The sequence below is a fragment of the Pinus tabuliformis genome, chromosome J (assembly GCF_031772625.1).
Source record: "Pinus tabuliformis cultivar Carrire ecotype Pingquan chromosome J, CPIR1, whole genome shotgun sequence".
Lineage (NCBI taxonomy): Eukaryota > Viridiplantae > Streptophyta > Pinopsida > Pinales > Pinaceae > Pinus > Pinus tabuliformis.
Window position 1 is genome coordinate 225,416,667 of NC_142295.1, and position 10,480 is coordinate 225,427,146.

At 34.0% G+C, this 10,480-nt stretch overlaps 1 non-coding gene across 1 annotated transcript; it reads left to right on the plus strand.

The window, feature by feature from the left end:
* Positions 1-7,220: 7,220 nt before the first annotated feature.
* Positions 7,221-7,292, plus strand: TRNAA-UGC (transfer RNA alanine (anticodon UGC)). Its single transcript has one exon. It is a non-coding gene; the product is annotated as a tRNA-Ala (tRNA).
* The last annotated feature ends 3,188 nt before the right edge of the window (positions 7,293-10,480 follow it).

Here is a 10,480-nt window from a genome sequence, read left to right on the forward strand (position 1 = left end):
ACAAAAAATGTTCTTAAGGCACTGAAGAAAAGGAAGGAAATAGAAAAGCTGAAGAAGAAGAATGGTCAGTAAGTTTTCTAAACCAAATATTTACATAAGCTATTTGAATTTGTTTAATTAAAGTGATTGTAAATAAATTGAAAAGGGAAGATATTTTTCAATTTAAAGAAGATTTTATAGAAAGAAAAATAAATAGGAAGAAGAATATCATCCAACTTTTGAAAGCATGAAGAAAATTAATAAAAATCAAACAAAGATTACATCCAATTCAACCATTTCTCTTTGAGTCTATGATGGGTGCTTAAACAAATTGAAACATTGCTTTGTATGCAAGGCAAATCAGAGAGTGCGATTAGTAGATGATGAATATAGACAATTGGAAAAATGTGGAGTGCCTTCGAGAGTTGGAGCTTTGGATTGTTTCATGAACCATAATGAGAGTATACAACATTTATCCAAGGGTGAGGTGAAGAACCAACTCTGATGGAAATTCCATTACACAATGAGCCATCATATAGCTCCACAGGAATTCATATAAATTTAACAACATCTAACAAGATGTGTGCTTGATTATGATAGTAAATTCAAATATTTACCTAGTCAAATCCCAATGTATTAAAAATATTTAATAAGAATTGGTCATTGTTGGAATGAATTGGAGAGCAAGAGTTGCAGCAAGAGTACATAATCCCCAAACATATGAAGAAGTATTTGAGAGAGCATAACAAGTTGACATGGATGATGTCTGTATTCAGTTGAATGTTGAAAGGCAATTGGAGATCTAGTTCAGAAGAGTACAAGCTCAGCTAAAAAAGCTTTATTTGAAGAAAATCTATGATGAAACTTTGAGTTCTACATGCATGCAGCATGGATATTGGAAGGAATAACTCTCTCTCGAGCAGGACTTGTTGTTGATTAAAAAGTATCAAGTGAAATCACTAAAATGTAATATTCCTAAGCAAACTTCAAGCAAAGTTTCTAGAATTTTAACTTTTTCTTTGAAAATTTGATTTAGATATTTAGTATGCAAGTTGTGGAAAATAATTTCAACTGACCATTTACAACTTTCTTCCAACATTTCAAGAGAAAAATTTGATAAAACTATTTGAGGCAATTTTTGATTTCTTGTGCCAAATACATTCCTTACCCATGTATGAAGTTAACCACTCGAGTAGTTCATATGATTTACTTATTACATTGAGTATTAACTACTGGATTGTGATACATGAGAACCATTGGCAGGCACAACATACTTAGGAAATATTTTTCCATGGAGAATATTACAATTCTCCAGTGGTTTGGCATCTTCTTGGTGCTCACGATGAAATTATGCATACACTTGGCACAGATGATGCTTTCCTTTCATAGAAGAGGTAGAATTAAGCCCTCTTCATTCCACATCGGCAGCTATATATGCCTTAAAACTTTCAAGTAAACATCTTCGATACATACTGGATCATAATTCTAAATTTATGTCAAATTTCGGGCTTATATTTCCCAAATAAGCGCATATTTTTTAAACATAGCAGTTCCACATACATTAGTCATCTGAATATGAATAGTGACAACCAAATTATTTATTTATTAAATGGATATACTAATTTCATAGGAATGGTTTTCCTCCCAACCATAGACAGTACCTTGTGTAGGTGCCACTTATGTGTTAGGAAATGAAACAACAAGGGCAAATTTGTTGGCTATGGCTCTGGTATTTCTCACTCTGTTTATTTTCCAGAAATTGCAGATGAGGAATTCATATTGTAGTCTTTTTCATTCATAGCAATCCAACACAATCAATTGGGCCCTTGGGCTATCCGCTTACCTCCAACGCTCCATTGCGGACTAGCCAAGGAATTTCCAATGTTGGGAACTAGTTATTTCCAACTGTAATTAAATATCCCTTGGCTCTCAACATTTGCCAATAACCCTTCTTTATGGTTTACACATTTTTGTGATAGCCACTCTTTCTCAATTTAGACTTGGCATAAAGGTGTGTCAATATTCAAAGAAGTATAGATTAGAATGAGAGAATTTCAAATAGGAACAACCATAACAACAACCAACCCAACATCTGTTAGCTTTGACATAGTCTTGGCTTTCACTGTAGTGTCTCAAGATTCTCCAACCAGACCATCTTTTGGTTCTCTAGCACACCCAACCTCAGTTCAAGCATGAAATAACTACCTCTATGGTTGGATGTTTGAATTCCCTCTTCCCAAGAGTTTGTATGAACCAGTGTTGCAACTTACTTACCACATTTGATATTTTGGTTTTACCATCCTTACCTTGTTGCATGCTCGGTATTTGGCCATCTTGTGAATGGGCACCAGTTCATCCTTGTACACTTGAAGCATTAATGCATGCATCATCTTCAAGGTTCTGTTATCATATTCATGTCCCCTTAGAATAACATTGTCCTCAGTGTACTTTTCTAGTAATATCAATCATGTCCCAATTTCACAATCATCCACAACACTTGGGAAATTCCATTCTTTGTAAACTTAGTCCCTTGGGATATTTAACCCTTCCCATGTTATGCCATCAAGAAGAGTTTATGCCTTCAGGGTTCTCTTGCCAATTTTGAAACTAAAGACAATTCTCACCAACTGTCATCTCTGGACAAATTCATCATTCCATCCATGTCATAGACATATTATCATATGAGTGATCTTCATAGATTTCAATAGTAATTTAAATGGATTCATTATTCTTCATACAATTAACCGTATCCTCTGGTTAAGCCCTGTTGTGTCGACTAGGGATGCATTGAACCCGTGGCCACCCATTTGCAAATGTTGATGTTTACTAATCAAATAAACTTACATCCCTTTCAAGCATAAAATGAGAGATGAGAACATAAGATCACCATGTAATTAAGCATATATTTTCTATTGCAATAGGGGATTACATGGAATAGGACTCCCGATGACGAGATAGAGATTTGGTCGAAATCTGTTACCTAATTATCTGTGAAAAAAATTCGCTACTTTCAATCTCTGATCCCCTTGTTTTCTTCTAAGATAAGGTGCAACCTTATAGATTTTATTTGTCATTAATTCGAAACCACATTATTCTTAAAGAAAATGTTAAATAAGTGTGGGATATTTTACACATACCGATTCAAATAATTATATGACATGCTCACGTTACTTAGCGTTAGACTTGATTGCGTTAATCTTGATCGTTCTTATCGGCTTACTTCCATTGTCCATTCTTATGTTTGGGAACATTCTACATGCATTATGTCCCTTCTGACAGAGTCATCATCACATCGATCTCCTTGGTAACCTCCATTCCTTGAGAGATCATGGTTGCCAGAGTCACTAATTCTGAAAACTCCTCCATGGTTGCCCTGCTTTGTTAAATTGCTCAGAGGTCTATTCAGCATTGCGGTCAACATAAATGTGTTCCTTGTGGGGCCGAAGTATGAGTGCAGAGTAAGTGGTAAGAGTGGGAATGATACCTATTGTTTCCATATCATTAAATCACCTTCATTGCAAGCTACAATGGTTTTTGAATTATATATCGCCTCATGATAAATAGTGGTGTCTAATTCCATGTCTGTGCACAGTTTAAATCTTCATCCAAACAACCTTATATGCAGGTTTCACTAATCATTGATTATTACTATGCAAGCAGCTTCAATTTCCACAATTCCCTTCTTTAGTGTTGCGCGGTTCCTGTGATAGATGATCCATCTCTGATAGTATTTACATTTCTTGTGTGGATTTTGGGATTAGTGTCATGTGTATTGATCATGTTTTTGAATACGTTTTTTGCCTACAAAACGTAGCCCCTCACCATATCTGGCATTTTAGCTCAGATATCGGTGCTCCCCATTGGGAGATTCATCGCAGCCACCCTCCCAACTAAGAAAATGCAGGTAGCTTTTTTCGATTGGGAGTGGAGTATGAATCCAGATCCCTTCAACATGAAAGGGCCTGTGCTCATAACCATATTTGTTATCTCTAGTGTCTCTTATAGCGGTGGAGATACATATTCAGTTGGGGCAATCAATGTCATGAAAGCTTATTACAAGCATAATCTTAGCCTCATCACAACTCTCATCATCGTGCTCACTTTCCACGTAAAACAATACATATCTTGAGTTTAGATTTTTTTGACTGGAAAAGTTTTGATCCATTTTTTCAGGATTTATTCCATTAATTCATTACATTGAATTATTTATGCCCATGTTTCCAACCAGTGATTGTGGTTCATCATTCTATTGTCGTGAAAATGAACCAACAAGTTTAGTTCATTATTCTATTACATTGTTAAGTGATTTATAAAAACAGAGGCTTTAGCATCTTCATCTTTATGACCTAGATATCATTTTATTCAATACAGAATATAGAGCCTCCCTTGTTTCTGCATTGAAAGATCAATTTGTTTAAAACATCACTAATAGGACATTTCTGTCCACCCATATTTTAGGTTATGGTTGGGCTGGTTTGTTGAGGAAGTATCTCGTAAAACCTACAGATATGTGGTGGTCATCCAACTTGGCTCAGGTTTCTCTCTTCAGGGATGAACATTCTCTTGCCTTAAACATGGCAGAAGGGAAGTCTGGCTTGTTTTTCTGCATCTTAAAAAAAGTCAATTTGATGTTACATTTCCTGCACTGTTAGAGCTTGTTATAATATGGTACGGCTTAGAAAATCAGCCAAATTTAAAATTTATAGCGAGTTGAAATTTTATATAACATCACCAACTTAATTATGTTTCCAACCATATGAGGAAAAAAAATCTAAGCTTACAAGTTACACATTTACTTCAAACATTAAATAACTATTCAAATATAAACACACAATGTTTAGCAACTACCTGCAAATCTGACCTGTGAGTAAGTTGCTTTCCTTTGCTCATTTCTTTTTCTTGAAATTTGTAACTTGAAGAAATTTCAGACAAAACATCAAGTTATTGTACTTATTTGAAGCAATTCCAAGTATCTAGTATATTTTCACATATATTTAAGAAAACTCTGAAGCATATAAGGCAATAAAACTCTAATTCCAAATTTGAGTTACAAATCATCTAAAAATTCACTAAAAATATAAAATATATTCATATATATAGAGAGATATATTAATTAATATTTTCATTTTTCATTATTAAAATTTGTATTTATTTTTAATTATATAAAATAGTAAGTATATCATTGCCTTATGCATCTTTTTGTGCCTTGAGAGCTGATATGTATCTTTGGTTTATAACTTCTCCAATGTTGATATCTTTTTCTTGATTTTAATAATTATTCCTTGATTAAATAAAAAACAGCTTTCCTATAACCATTTTTAAAGTAGGGTGCACTTATGTCAAAATAAATACACTTGCCTTGCTTTATTTGAACTAAAAATTGCTAATTTTGAATCTTCATGTAAGGTGTCACCTTGTCTTCGATTTCATTTTCTGTGACATTAGTAGACAAATATTATGCTATACCACAAAAGTTTGCTCAAAATTGTCATATTCTTCATAGTGTTTATTTTGGGACTGTTCCTACAAAAGTAGCCCTCCAGTTCATCAAATGGTTAACTCTGTCAGCTATTCCTGGTGGACTAGAGCTGCTAATAGTCCCCTTGAAACACTGGGGTAAATGATTAATATTATAGAGATAAGATCCTTATTCTTAGTCATTGCCTATCAACCTTTAACTTAACAAGAAGTTTCTCAAATTGTCTGGGTTCGAGTATATGTCTTGCATAGGATTTCAACAAATATCTGATATCAAAGAATCCAACTATATTGGATCGGAATGTCATTTTTATGATGTGAGAATCAGCCTGATTATTATGGTCAAATAGAATTTACGAAGGCGTGTTGTCACTTATAGCTCTTGATTAGGGGTGTTGTCACTCATATTTCTTACTATCAAACTTAACTGGATTGCAGATTTTGGGAATATTTTGGAATTTGATGGATTGTTTGTCAAATTCAGAAATATTCAGTTAAATTTGACCTAAAGATATAAGGAGAAATATTTAGTTAAGTTTGACCTGAAGAAACAAGGATGGCTCTTCTCATGGGCTATTTAGTTTCCAGAATTTCTCATTAGCATTTTATAATGACCCATCCAAGAAGATTCTCTTCCTATGGAAGGAACCAAATATCCCAATCCACTAAGGGTAGAAATCTCTTACCTTTATGTTTTCCTTAGGCATTTGAGAAAGGTATGAGTAATGTGCATGTCTTACTACCAGAATTTTGTCTGCCATGTCAATCCTTCCTAAGAATGGAATATCTCACAGCCACCATTTTCCAAGATTTCTTTTAATTTGCTTAGAACCCAATTTCATATGTGTTTTTCTGGAACGTGTACATGCCATAAGGGATGCCCGAGTAGCTGCCTTCCTCTTCTGGAAATATAATCTTCAATATTTTACCGAGCCATTCATGAATTTCTCCGCCATTGTCTCTTTTTTCACTCGTCGCTGCTATATGGCTTGGAAAAACATGTCTAGGCACTACATGGTAACTAAGTTTTGTTGAGTTCTGAAGTGATCATTGAATCATAAAATCCTCTGTAAAGTAGTCATTAAGCAGTTGCCTACCATCAGGTACTAGAATATCTTGGATCTGTCTTTGAACTCAAGCAACTTTAGAATGTAACCAGAGACAATCGCTGGAACCATATACAACTCTGGAGCTAGGAACATGCCTAGGCACTACATGGTACCTAAGTTCTTTGAACTCAAGCAGCTTTAGAAGGTAACCCAAGACAACTGCTGCAACCATATACAACTCTGGAGCTAGGAACGTGTCTAGGCACTACATGGTACCTAAGTTCCGTTGAGTTCTGAAGTGATCATTGAATCAATGAATCATCTGTAAAGTGGCCATTAAGCAGTTGCCCACCATCAGGTACTAGAATATCTTGGATCTGTCTTTGAACTCAAACAACTTTAGAAGGTAACCAAAGACAATTGTTGCAACCATATACAACTCTCGAGCTAAGTGGAATCCTCTTGAGATAAATATTTGAAGAGGGATTACCTAAAGATGGAAACACTTAACAGACGCACTCTAGTTGAGGCATTAGTATAGTTATGTTGAACTAATTACAACAATTATGAAAATAACGTAATTATGGTTAAATCTAGTTTTTATCGTTCAGTCAGTTTTATATCGAAAGAAGTTATGTAATGAAGTAAACCATATTAATTGTGATTTCCCGAAAGACTTGTAACATGGAGAATTCATTCAACACATTTATTTAAAGGGTGCTAGCTCAATGGAAGAGCAACTGCTTTGCAAGCAGGAGGTTGGTGGTTCAATTCCATCGTGCCCTAACATGAATTAATGATTGAAGAAACAAAAAGATTCATATTCTATATTTTGTAAAGAGATATTTTTATTGTTTCTAGAGAGACAATAATTGAGATTAAAGACATTGTCTCTATAGAGACAACAATTGGGATTTAAGACATACTCTCTCTATAGAGACAATATGTCTTTAATCATAGGTATTGTCTCTTGAAAATAAATTGTCTTAAATATTGGCTTAAAACCCCTTGTATGTAGTAGTGTTTATTTGTCTTATGCCTCTATAATATTTGTCATGATATTAAACCACTTGAGGTTGCATAAAACCCCATGAGAATAGAATTTCAAAGAATAGAGAATAAGAGCTTGAGAAAGAAAATAAACAAATCAGCTGTGTCAAAAAACCAAAATCCATCAACCAAGCAGACCCAAGCGTGAACGCGCTTCGAAGTGATAACAAAAAAATATGCACGATGAAAACACACTACCGCACCCCAACCATAGTAGCAACCGCGTTATATGGTGGACACTTCAAGCACTAGTGATTTCGTGAACACGAACACTAACACGGCCTCCTGAACACTAATGTAAGCCTCTCTATATGGAAAGGTGCATTAACCCTAAATTTAAAAAAAAATGCCACGAAAATTCCAAAGCAAAGGTTTTTACGCATATATTAAACAAAAATAACGTTTGAAAAAGTTTGCAACAAAGGCATTTACGCATATGTTAACCCACAAATTCATTTTAAAAAGTTCGCAACAAAGGTATTTACACGTGTTATTTTTTTTTAATGGGTTAAATTTTGAATACGTTGGAAGAACAGATGGCGATGGTGTTGTTTTAAAATGGTTAAAAGGGCTTCGTTGATAGTTATTTTCAAAACAGATAAAGATTTCTTTCTTTATCTCAAAAACAAGACATTCAATTTTTTTTTAGAAAAGGGGGCATTTTTCCATTTGGCAATTTCATTTAAAGTAATCTTTTTTGAAAAAGTCTTACATACATGGATAAAAAGATCGCATTTATTGGAATCTACATGAGCATGTTACGTTTGAAAAGTTTTCAACAAACTCATTTAGACATATGTTAAGCCACAAATTCATTTTAAAAAGTTGGCAACAAAGGTATTTACGCATCTGTTATTTTTTTTAATGGGTTAATTTTTGAATACGTTGGAAGAACAGAGGGCGATGGTGTTGTTTTAAAATGGTTCATCTCACTTTTAAAAGGGCTTCGTTGATAGTTATTTGCAAAACAGATAAAGATTTCTTAAAAAGATGACATTCAAATTTTCTTTTTAGGTATATTTAGAAAAAAAGGCATTTTTCCATTGGGCAATCTCACTTAAAGATCGCGTTTAGTGGAGTGGAATATACAGGAGCATGTGTTGTCAGAGCCAGAGTTGATAACGAAGATTGTTTACTCTTCAATTTGACCGATTTGACCGGTTTGTTTTATAAAGGTGGTCCATAGAGAAGTTGTTATGTAGTTGTTATGTATGTGGGTTGTGTGGATTCATTATTAGTCAATGTTCAACAAATGGGTAAAACCAAGAAGTTAAAAAAGCCAAAGCAACAACAAAAACTATTTGAGAATTATTTGAAAGAATTACAAGTCAAAAGGTCAAAAAATGCCTTCGCATTAAAATGCATCAAGGAATGTGTAGATAACAACATTCCTCTCTTCATTACAAATGAGGCTTCATATTGAGAGCCTTTTTGGTGTAAGGGTGAGTACTCAAGTTGAATATGAAAATGAAGGTTGATTTAAAGTAGAAGATGTACAAAAAGATGAACAGATTGGTGAATACCACTTAAAAGTGGATGATAGAACACATAGATGGCCATAAATCCTATGGTCAACTACAAGTGGATGATGATTTAGTGAATCCAACAATAGATCTTGGTAAAGATAGTGAAGTTTCCATTGAAGCAATTAAAATGATATGGTTGATCCAACAATTCAAAATTTTAGATGTTAACTTTGATGAAGAACAATTAAATAGTGATGAGTGGTTGCATATGATATAACATAAACATTTCATTGATATGTTGTTATTTGGTGACAGAGTCTCACTTGTGTTTGGAGGTCAAGTGGAAGACAACAAGTTTGCAACAACAAAAGTTGGTAAAGAAATGGAAGATAAAGATTATGATGCAACACTAGAGGTAGGGAGGGAAGAGGAAGTAGAGAAAGTTATCATTGCAAAGCAAAAAGATCATAATCCATATGGTTCTGCATATGTTTTTTCATATAAAATTAACATTGATTTGAGTGTGCAGATGTTAACAACAATAAAGAATAAACAACAAAATTTGAAGAAGAATTAATGTTACTTGAATCATGGCTTGAAACACTATGTTTTGATGAAGTCTGCATAGAAGTTGCAGCAATGAATGTTGAAGACAGTGTGGGCAATGAATGTTGAAGACAATGTGGACGTTGTAAAAAAAACTTATAGAAATTTTCATGTATTGGAGTCTTGAAGAGAGAAAATTTTATTATGGACTTATGTTGTAACAAATTGATGATCAAAAGGCTCATGATAAAGAGTAAACTATAGAAAATGACATGCCGCAAATTTTTAAAGAAGTAGAGAATATGCATGGACAACCTCAAATAATTTTCTATATTAAACGATAAAAGAGATGCAGAAACTGAAATTTGAAACCAACGGCAAACAAAAATAAAGTTGAAACAATTAAAAAAGATTTAGATGAGAAGGAAAAAAAGTCCAACCAAAACATCCATGTCAAAGTTTTTGAGGCTTTGTAAACTTAGTTGAGACTCAAACCAACGTACATCTTAGTTTAGTTTTTGTAATTGTAAAAAAAGGGCCGTGTTGGAAAAAATAAGTGCAACCTCGTTCTAGTCAAGCTCTACTATATTTTTAATTTATTCTTGTTTACGTCTTCAGCCTTTGCAATCCTTATCAACACCGATAATAAAATAGAGTACTACAGCGTCGAGGGGCAGATGAACCAGTGATGAGCGAGTAAATAAAGTAGGAATCCCACAAAATTTCAGCCAAAATGAACTAGAGAAAACTTCTAACATTTAGGGCGGAATCTTAGGAGGGGTAGAGGGCGGAATCCTAGGACGGGCAGAGCACGGAACGGGTTACTCTAGTCAATTTACTAGTGATTGTACAAAGAGTGGAAACTCAGGCAGGCAGCTGGGTGCAACTAGGCTTTTTTTAGTTTTTATACCT